The sequence below is a fragment of the Corylus avellana genome, chromosome ca5 (assembly GCF_901000735.1).
Source record: "Corylus avellana chromosome ca5, CavTom2PMs-1.0".
Lineage (NCBI taxonomy): Eukaryota > Viridiplantae > Streptophyta > Magnoliopsida > Fagales > Betulaceae > Corylus > Corylus avellana.
In genome coordinates this window covers 11456106-11466139 of record NC_081545.1, presented here as the reverse complement: position 1 = coordinate 11466139, position 10034 = coordinate 11456106, and positions in this window count along the sequence as shown.

Genomic DNA, 10034 nt, shown 5'->3' with positions numbered 1-10034 from the left:
AATAGCAGATTTTTTTGCGATTTTAAAATTTGTGTTTTTAAAATCGCAATCCCAAACACCCTAAAGTTGCGATTTGGTTGAAAATCGCAGATTATTTTTTTAAAAACGCACTCTCAAACGCACCCTAAATTTGATCCTAAAAGATATAGAGAATTATTGGTTGCTTCAATTATTAAGCATGATTTGCCTTTTTCATATGTTGAATATGATGATGTAAGAGAAGTACATCAATACTTGCATGCTGATGTACCATTTATCTCTAAAAATACTGGTAAGGTTGATTTTGTTAAGATGTATTTGAAAGAGAAACAAAGGGTTAAATCTATGTTGAATGCTTGTCCTAGGAGGATTTGTTTAACATCTGATTTGTGGACTTCTTTGGCAACTGATGGGTATATCTGCCTTACTATACATTTTATTAACAAAGATTGGGTCTTAACTAAGAGGGTGTTAAACTTTTCATTTATGCCCCCACCACATAATGGTATATTTTTGTCTAATGTTATATATAATTTGCTATAAGAGTGGGGGATTGAGAACAAGATTTTCAGTATAACATTGGATAATGCTTCTTCTAATGATCTTTGTGTTGGGTTCTTAAAAGATAAATTGAACAGGAAAAAAGCCCTTCCTTGTGATGGTGAGTTCTTTCATATGCGTTGTTGTGCTCACATTCTTAATTTGATAGTGAAAGATGGATTGAAAGAGATCAATGATGCTATCCAAAAGGTTTGAGATAGCGTGAAGTATGTTAGGGGATCATAAGTGTGAAAACAAAGTTTTCTATAAGCAGTGAATCAAATGTCATTGGACAGTCATAAAGGGTTAAAACAAGATGTGCTAACCAGATGAAATTTTACATATTTCATGCTTGAGAGTGCTATTCACTATAAGCATGCTTTTAGTTATTTGGAGATGACTGATAAAAACTATAAGCATTGTCCTACTGCACTTGAGTGGGAAAAGGTGGATAATATCAAAAGTTTCTTAGCTTGCTTTTACCAAGTTACATGTGCTTTTTTTGGTACTAAGTATCCCACCACCAACTTATATTTTCCTGTGATTGCCATGATTTATGTGAGCTTGAAAGAAGACCTTGTGAGTGAAGATGAGCATAAGAGTTTAATGGCAACTCAAATGCTCTCTAAATTTAAGAAATATTGGTTGGAATTCAGTGAAGTGTTGGCCGTTGCCGTTATCTTAGATCCACGTTACAAGCTTTATCTTGTAAATTATTACGATACGAAGATCTATGGAGTTATGAATTCTACACAGTATATGAATGTTCATGATAAATTAAAGAACATTTTTTATGGAGTATAGTGCTTCTTCTATACCTTCAAGTTCAAGCTCCATAACTGTTCAGCAGCCCCAAGTAACTCGAGCAACACTACCTTGGGAACAGGTGAATAATATTTTAATATCATTGATTTCTTATCTTTTTAGTAACTTAGTATATAATCTTTTTAGTAACTTAGTAACTTAGTATATAATCTTTTTAATACTCTTAATTATTCATGTTTATATTCTCTCTTTTTCATGTAGGAATATTTGGCATTTGGTGGAGTCAATGTTAATTCACAAAAGAGTCAATTGGAAATTTATTTGGAGGAACCTAGGTATGTGGCTGTGAATGATTCATTTGACATCCGTTCATTTTGGAAAGGAAATAAATTTCGCTATCCTGAAGTAGCTGCAATGGCTCGTGATGTTTTAAGTATTCATGTTTCTACTGTTGCTTCAGAATTCACTTTTAGTATTGGTGGACGTGTGATTGATCAATATAGGAGCTTACTCAAGCCTGATATTGTTGAGACATTAATTTGCACTAGATATTGGTTATATGGAGATCAAGGTAATATTATTTATTTGCATATTTAATTTCTTCATTTACTTGTATTATTTTTTAACTACACTATAAAAATACTAATTCCTTTTTTTTTTTTTTTTGTTGATATAGCACAAATGAAGTTGGATAGCATAGAAGAGGAAATTTTGACAACCGATGTTAATTCTTGTGACATTCCAAATTCATCTGGAGCACAATCTGCTAATATTTCTTAAAATATTAACCTTATTTAGTTCATATTTTGTAATGACTCTAATGATGATGGCTCATGGAAACCTTATTTAGTTATTTTGTTTAGAATCTAATGATGATGAACTATGTTAACTATTGTCTATATGCAAAGGAATTTGTAATTTGTAAAAGTTCAGTAGTATAGTAGTTTGATGAAACTGTAATGGGTTTTGTTAGGATTCCCAGTGAGAGCAGCACTTTTAATCTTCATTATTGATGTTTGTTAAGGATGCTTAAAGTTCTGAAATTATTTGAGCATTTGTTTGGAGCTTATTTGGTCTTTTATGCTTTATTTCAATTGATTTATCTTAAGTTGAAAGGTTGATTGTGATTACTCTTTCAAGTTTTGTGCTTCGATTTATGTGTTTTGGGTCTTGTTTTTTTGGGGAATTAGCTTGTGAAATTCATTTTAAATTGTTGGATTTTTTGACACTCTGTTTTTGTTTTTTCAGTGAGTGTTGTATTGTAACTATTGTTCAGTGAGTACCTTTGTTATTGAAACAATTTGTTGGTAGTTGGTAGGGTATTTGGTTATGTTGTTTTGAATGGATTTGGGTTGAGCTTGGTGTTCCGATTCAGATTAGTATGGAGGACAATTGCATTTATAAGATGACACTTGTTGATGACAATTTAATATTGGGATTACTCAAATAATTCTTTAAAATTTGAGTAAAATAATTCTTATTACACAATTTAATCGTGTCAGACCTCCTAACATGTTTAGTTAAATGGGTCGTGTTCGTGTCTTTGGTAATCGGGTCGCGGGTCTTAGCGGGTCCTAATCGTGTCTACCCGGTTACCCGTTTTGCCAGCACTAGGTGGCCATCCATTGAATTCCTAGGTTAATTTTTTTAAAAATAATAATAATAATAATAATAATAATAATAATAATAATTTGAGTTTTAAAAAGATAATTTTTTTTTTAATTTAATTTGTGTTTTAAAAAATAAAAGATAATGAGGGTTTTTTTTTTTTTTTTTTAAATTTTGGTTCAATTCCAATTAGAGCATATATATTTTTACCATACTAAGGAATATGAATACCTCCTCCATTCCAGTAATGACTATTTATTTTCCTAATGGAATACATATTATGCATACTAAACGAGGCTTAAGGGTTTTGTGATTAATCCTAACTTTTTGTGGTCGATCATAGGGAATTAGGGATCATTCATATAAGGCTGAGATTGATCTTGCTAGGCTAAGATCAATCCTATGGGATGCAGGATCGATCCTGCCTATTGGAATTGATCTTGCCTAAGAAGGGATCGATCCGGGTGCCTTCCAACACCATTTTTGAGTCCTTTCGGGCCCTCAACATGCAATCCAACAATCCTAAATGTTCAAACATATTTTAGGCGTCAAGGTTAAGCTCTTGATATGAGAACCATCTAAAGTTTTAGGGTAAAGTTCACTTAACTCCTTCAAACTACCACCACAATGACAATCTACCTCCCGAACTATCAATTACGACAATTTACCCTCCAATGCTAGCAAAATGACGAAATTACCCCTATAAAATTTTCAATAAGACAAAAATACCCTTAAATATTTGAAAAAAAAGTTAAATTTTAGTATTTTTATTTTTATTTTAGTAAGGATAATTTCGTCATTTTGTTTAAATTTGGGGTACATTATCATTATTTTGGTAGTTTAGGGGGTAAATTGTCGCAATTGATAGTTTGGGGAGTAGATTGTCATTGGGGTGACAATTTGAGGAGATTAAGTGAACTTTGCCTAAAGTTTTACCTTGATTACCTTAATACAATAATAAAATAGCATGTGTTTGTATTCATTTAAAACGTTGAGTGAATACATTAAATCAAATCAAATCCTTGATTTTAAACTAATCAAACGATGAGAAACATAGAATATCATTTTTTTTGTCTGAAAACCTTGTTTAAATCACATATTTATTTGAAAACAAATCATGTCATCATGAAAACACAGCCCAAACAATTAAACAACATGGTTACAACATAAATACAACAAGACACTAAATGGTTTAGGAGAGAAATACAAAAGAAACATCAATGTTGTAGGCTTACCTTGTGAAAACGGATTGATCGAAAGAACACAAAATATGGATTTCGAACCGACAAAGAGCTTTAGTTTCAAGCTTCTCTCATGTCTCCCCTTCACACTCATGCTTCTCTCACGTTTCAAGTTTTTAGGGTTTTGGATGTGTTATGGTCGATCCTCAAAATTTGACGATTGATATTGTTGATGGAAGGATAGATCCTCTCCTTCTTTTTTTTTTTTTTTTTTTTTCAAAACTACTAAATCATTGTTGAAAATAAACTTTGTTTTGAAAGCACGTGTATTTTAAAAGAGTTGGTTATTTTTTTAAAAGAATTTTATTCTTCGGGGCATTACACTCTCTCATGAGCATCTTTTAACCCGCTAGGGTTGGCCTAAGAATGGTTTTATAGTTTTACATATTCAAATTTCATTTTAATTGACTATAATTGATCACAAAAAAAGTTGTGATCGATTTTTGGGCACCTGTTATCGATCACAGGAGCTAGGGTGATCAATTCCCCCCTCAATGATGATCGAGCACTTAGGCCTAGAACAGACTCAAGTGTCAATTTAGACCCATTTTCCTACCTCTTATATTGGGCTCATTGTATGCAATTATTGCACAATAGAATAAGGTTCCTACTTCCTATGATCAATGGGCTTCAAAGAAATAGGCTAAATTATATAAAAAATAAGTTTCACATGATAGAACATATACGTTGTAGATTTGGCTACTGATGTGGTCTTTTTGTGTACAAAAAATATCAATAATAAAAATTATCACTCCCAATAGAACAAATCCTTATAGGATAGGGCTATATAGAGGGTGTCGAACCTCAAATACTGCGCAAGTGTTGTTATCAAGCTTGTCAATATCAACTATAACTCAATTCAAAAGACGATTGTTTGTTTTTAGATTTATAAAGTAAATGTATAAAATAAAGTAAAAGTAGATTGTGTTGAGAGAGAGAATAGAGTGTTAATTTCACTGCTAACCACATAACAATGGTCAATTATAAATTAATAAGGGAAATTCATACTATGCATGATATAGGGCTTGTCTCACTCGAGTAATCAATAAAATACTCTCATTAAGAAATAAGTATAGTCCATCTTCGATTGGCACAGACTGTCTGCCTAACCTCTAAATGCGGTATGATTTGTCTTCCTTAGGTATGGACTATCAAATATCTTAATAAGTTACACACAATCAATAACCCCAAAGGGTTGGCCCAAGTGGTAAAGGCCTTAGTCTTAAGGTATTGCTCCCTTCAAGATCCAAAGTTCAACACCTCATAAGAGTAAACAATTCCTTGGGACCACACCCCCTGGTGAAAAACCAACGACTTAACCAATTCCGTGTAAGGAAACATTCGATGGTGCGGTGCATGGGGTTTACCCTGCAGGGGTGAGTGTGAAGGACCTTGCCTTGGAGAGGTTCCCGGACATCAAAAAAAATCAATGGATAAGCATAACTCATCTTAGGTTAGTACGAATTGTCTACATAAATTACACTAAACTAGGGTGTAAACAAATTCGTCTTCCCTAGGCATGGCCTATCAAATCCTATTAATCATGTGTCAATTAGTCACAAAAAATATGAAGGATTGAGTTCAATCAATATAAAAAGCTTTCAAAGACAAGAGAAAGTTTTCATAATGATTGAATATAAACATTAAGATCAATTCTCACAGTTATACAACTATCATGCATGTAGAAAAATCCAAATTAAATACAATTAAACCATTGTTACTTGAAAATGGCTATATCAACACCCTGTTACAGAATTAGTTGCTCATGCTGATGCTGAGATGGCCTCCTGCCATGTTCATCTTCTCTTCAACTCTTCAAGCCTCCAAGAAGATCTTTGTGTGAATTATCTCTCTAAAACCAAGAACACTCTCTTCAAGGTTTAAATGCCTATTTATAAGGTGTGAAACAAACCCCAGAAGCCCTAGAAATTTCAGAAAATTTGTAAGTCAGTCTCCCAGTCGAATTAGGAGACCTAAAAAGGTTTTCCTTATCAATTTCAGCATTTTTCGGACTTTTCAGTACGAGTGCGCTCGATCCCACTTGTGGTGCTCTCGAGTGCACTTACACAAGTAGGCTGATTTGCACTCAATCCCACTTGTAGTGCGCTCGAGCGCACTTACGCACATGGGCTGATTTGTGCTTGATCCCATAAGAAGTGGGCTCGATCCCACTTCTTCAGTATCAGCATCTCAAAAAATAATATTTTAAGCCCGAATTCAATAGAAGTTCTTGTATTCTCCCTAAGAACCTAAAAGCATGAAAACAACACAAAATCAAAAAGATAACAACGCTAAGGAATTAATATATGCGAGTTAAGGGGTTTGAATGTGCAACATTCGGTGCTTATCAGCTATCCCCTTAAACCTTTCGCTCCTTTGATTTTTCTTCTCCTCTTCTTGCTATGATAAACACGACTATAAGAATTGTTGAAACTGGTGGCTCATATTCTCTCAGGTATAGAGAGTATTATTAGAATACTAGTGGTTGGCCGAGTAGTCAGAGTGGAGTGAACGGAGCGAAATTTACGTTCGGGGTATTTTGGGGTTTTCCAAAATATGTCCATACAATTAGAGTTTTCATATAAATATGTTATGTTATAACCCTAAATCATTAATAGTGAAATATATTCGCACTCTCCTGTGGATGTAGGCACATTGCTGAACCAAGTAAATATACGTCTCAATTTTCTCTTACTCTCTCTCTTTTCGATTTCATATTATTCCTCATTATTGTGTGCGGCAAAATCAAAAATTATATAAGACCTTCAAGCATTCTCTTCAATAATTTAAAATGATCTTGAGAGTATGGGCTCTCAAACTTTATCAAAAATAGAAGCAAGAGGCTAAAGATAATTTTTTCTCTCTTGGCCCGTTTTCTTGTCTAGAGAAAAAAAATTTGTTTGCAATAGTTTATTTGCTTCTATAAGACACATCTATTTATAAATATGGAATCCTTAAAAAAGGTATGGGAACTAGCCCTAGTAGTCTATGAGAACTAGGATTAGTGTAAACCAACTCCTAGTCATAATAGAAGTTTGATCAAGGTACTAATCCCCTTGCATATACATGGCCATGGGGGTTTTGGGCTTCTCCTTATGTACTCAATACTAGGCCTAGCCTATCCCATCTCCTTTTAATTTCAAAAGCATGGGTTTGGGTTTTATCCCCTTAGCCTAATGCTTATTTAAATTTTTTAGCATAGAAATCCATTTTCTAAGTTCAAATAAATTTCAATAACTTTATCACTTAAAAATTAAATTCCATGGCACTTACCTTGCTCTCTCTAACTGGACTTATAGGAAATAAATTCCTTGCTACTTGTTTTACAAAATAAAACATGCCCATAAATAATAATAAAGGCTCCTAAAATAACCAAGTCAATTTACGTCAGCTTGAAAAGGGTTTGGAATGTAAAAATATAACTCCAATTGTCATGTTACACATGTCATCTCATGATTTGTTACAAGTTACTATTAATCACAAATAATTCCACTAAATAATTATGATTAAACTCTAGTGTATATTTTGTATTTTTCAATTAAACCCGTAATGACTATACTTATATGTGAACTTAAAACCCCTTTATAGAATATTCTGTAGTCGAATCAAAGTTAATTATAATTGACACTTTAATTCACTAGCTCTTATCCTTGGATCCTTGAAGAATTGATTCAGTCACTTGATCATTCTAAGTACTTTGTGAAATCATACATTCAATCTGTGCTATAAAAGTTTTGGTCAATCTTACCAAAATACCCAGGTCTAGATTAAGAAGAATAATCACACCGAATCTACATAAAAGGGGAAAATTCATTATTCCTTTTATTTAGTTAAAGGAAGTTGGATTCCTTCTTGGAGATGGAGTTCTCACATGCTACATGCGATCATCCAACACACTGAAAGTTTTGACCATTAAAATGTCTTACTCCTAAATGCATCAAAATAATTTCCACTTGATATGTGAGTTTGCGACCTCCTCAAAATTTAGAGCAAAGTTCATAAGTAGTCGTGAGTGTACATTATTCTTTAGATAATGTTAAGAAAGAATAATGACTCACTTGACCCGTTCAGTGCATTGTATCTGCACCAACACATTATTTTTCGAAGTCAACACTTTACATGATCAAGATAAATCATCATAGTTGATGTCTTATAGTCTTACCAATGGAATTCACAGTTTCATTAGTAACTGCAAACAATCATTTATAAGCTGCAATAAATTATGACTAAGATCTTTTGTGTGATAAATTCATTATTCACATCAAAGTCATGTATAGTGTAGCTTAATGACATTCACATGTATAAGATAAACAATAAGTAATTGATAGAATACAAGTGAAAAATTACATATATCCAAGGTTCTCAAAATACATTTGTAAATAAACAACTTTTTTTGCTTTATAAATAAAATACCATGCAAGATGACTAGAGTTTATGGCACAACATCTAACAAATTTAGGGGCTATTCCTAATACCTTATGCCAAACATTATTCTTATTAACCCTCAAGTCCTAATTAAGAATTTTTTTTAATCCTAGTTTAGTCCAGAGCCACCCCACAACAATTTTTTTTTTTTTTTTAGTAAAAAGGGCATAAATGTAATTTTGTATTGTTTTAATTGTTTATTAGAAAAAAAAGGACAAAAATCTTAAATTTAAATTTTTTGTAAAGCTGGATCTTAAATTAGTCAAACTGAAAAATAAGGTTCAAAAGATAAAATAGAAAAAATATATATATAACGAGATTTAAAAAAACACAAAAATGTTAGAAAAAAATATGTAAATGGGGAAGCTATATTAATATTAGGTATATAGGTTTTTTTGAGCTCTTTCACTTGATTAATTGACAAGATGGAACCTAAAGCTTAGCTTATAATTTGGTTGATGTTATCACCACGTGCAATGTAGGCACCACAAAAAGCAAATCAAGAAGTACGTACTCATGTCGATTTGTGGAATTACTTCACAATTTTTCATACTAATAATAGTAATGTCAATTGAATTGCATGTCATTAATTTTATGAATATTTTGTAATATTCACTACTTTAAGATTTAAAATATGAGTTTGTATGTGGTGTAGATAATGTTGCAATAAATTATCCACAATTTCACAAGATGTCAACATCAGATTGGCCAAAAGATTGAGAAACAAATATCAACCATAGAAAAGGAAAAAGATATAGAATAATACGACATGTTGTGGGTAAAGTTGGTCGTGTAATATAAGTTTCCAAGTTGTTTCAACCAACTTTTGTCTTTTTATGATAATCTCATTGAAATTTATGATGACAACTTAAAATTATAATTCCTATGAAACAAATTCTAGTAAAATTTGTCATTGAAAATTGACTTATAAAAGAAGAATATCTAAAACTTATGTATATAGTTAAGATTGTACTTAAGCTATCTAAGATACTTATGATCATAACATACTATTGTGCATCGTAGCCGACAAACATGGTGATTCACCCTGTTGGGGAGAAAATCTCCCATAGTGGGCCCCATTTTTTTCTTTTACACTTATTTACCATATGTCATTACCTACTCACCTAATGACATATATTCACATTTTTTGCATCTTTGGATAAAAGGAAAAAAGAAGAAGGAGAAGGGCCCTTTTTTTTTTATTTTTTATTCTTCTTCCTCGCCACGGGACTCCTGGAAATCCTCATATCTCTCTCTCTCTCTCTCTCCAGAAAGTCTCATTCGCACATCTCTCTGAGACTCTCTCTTTCCTCCTATCCCCTCCCCCTCGTACACACCAGTTTGTACAACTTAGAAGAACCTCATTACTGTACAAAGGTTTTTTCGCAGCTTAGCCATTGAGAAAATTGTTGGATAGCAAATTCTTGAGCATGAAAACACTCTAACACACTCTATCAACACTTACACACAATGGTA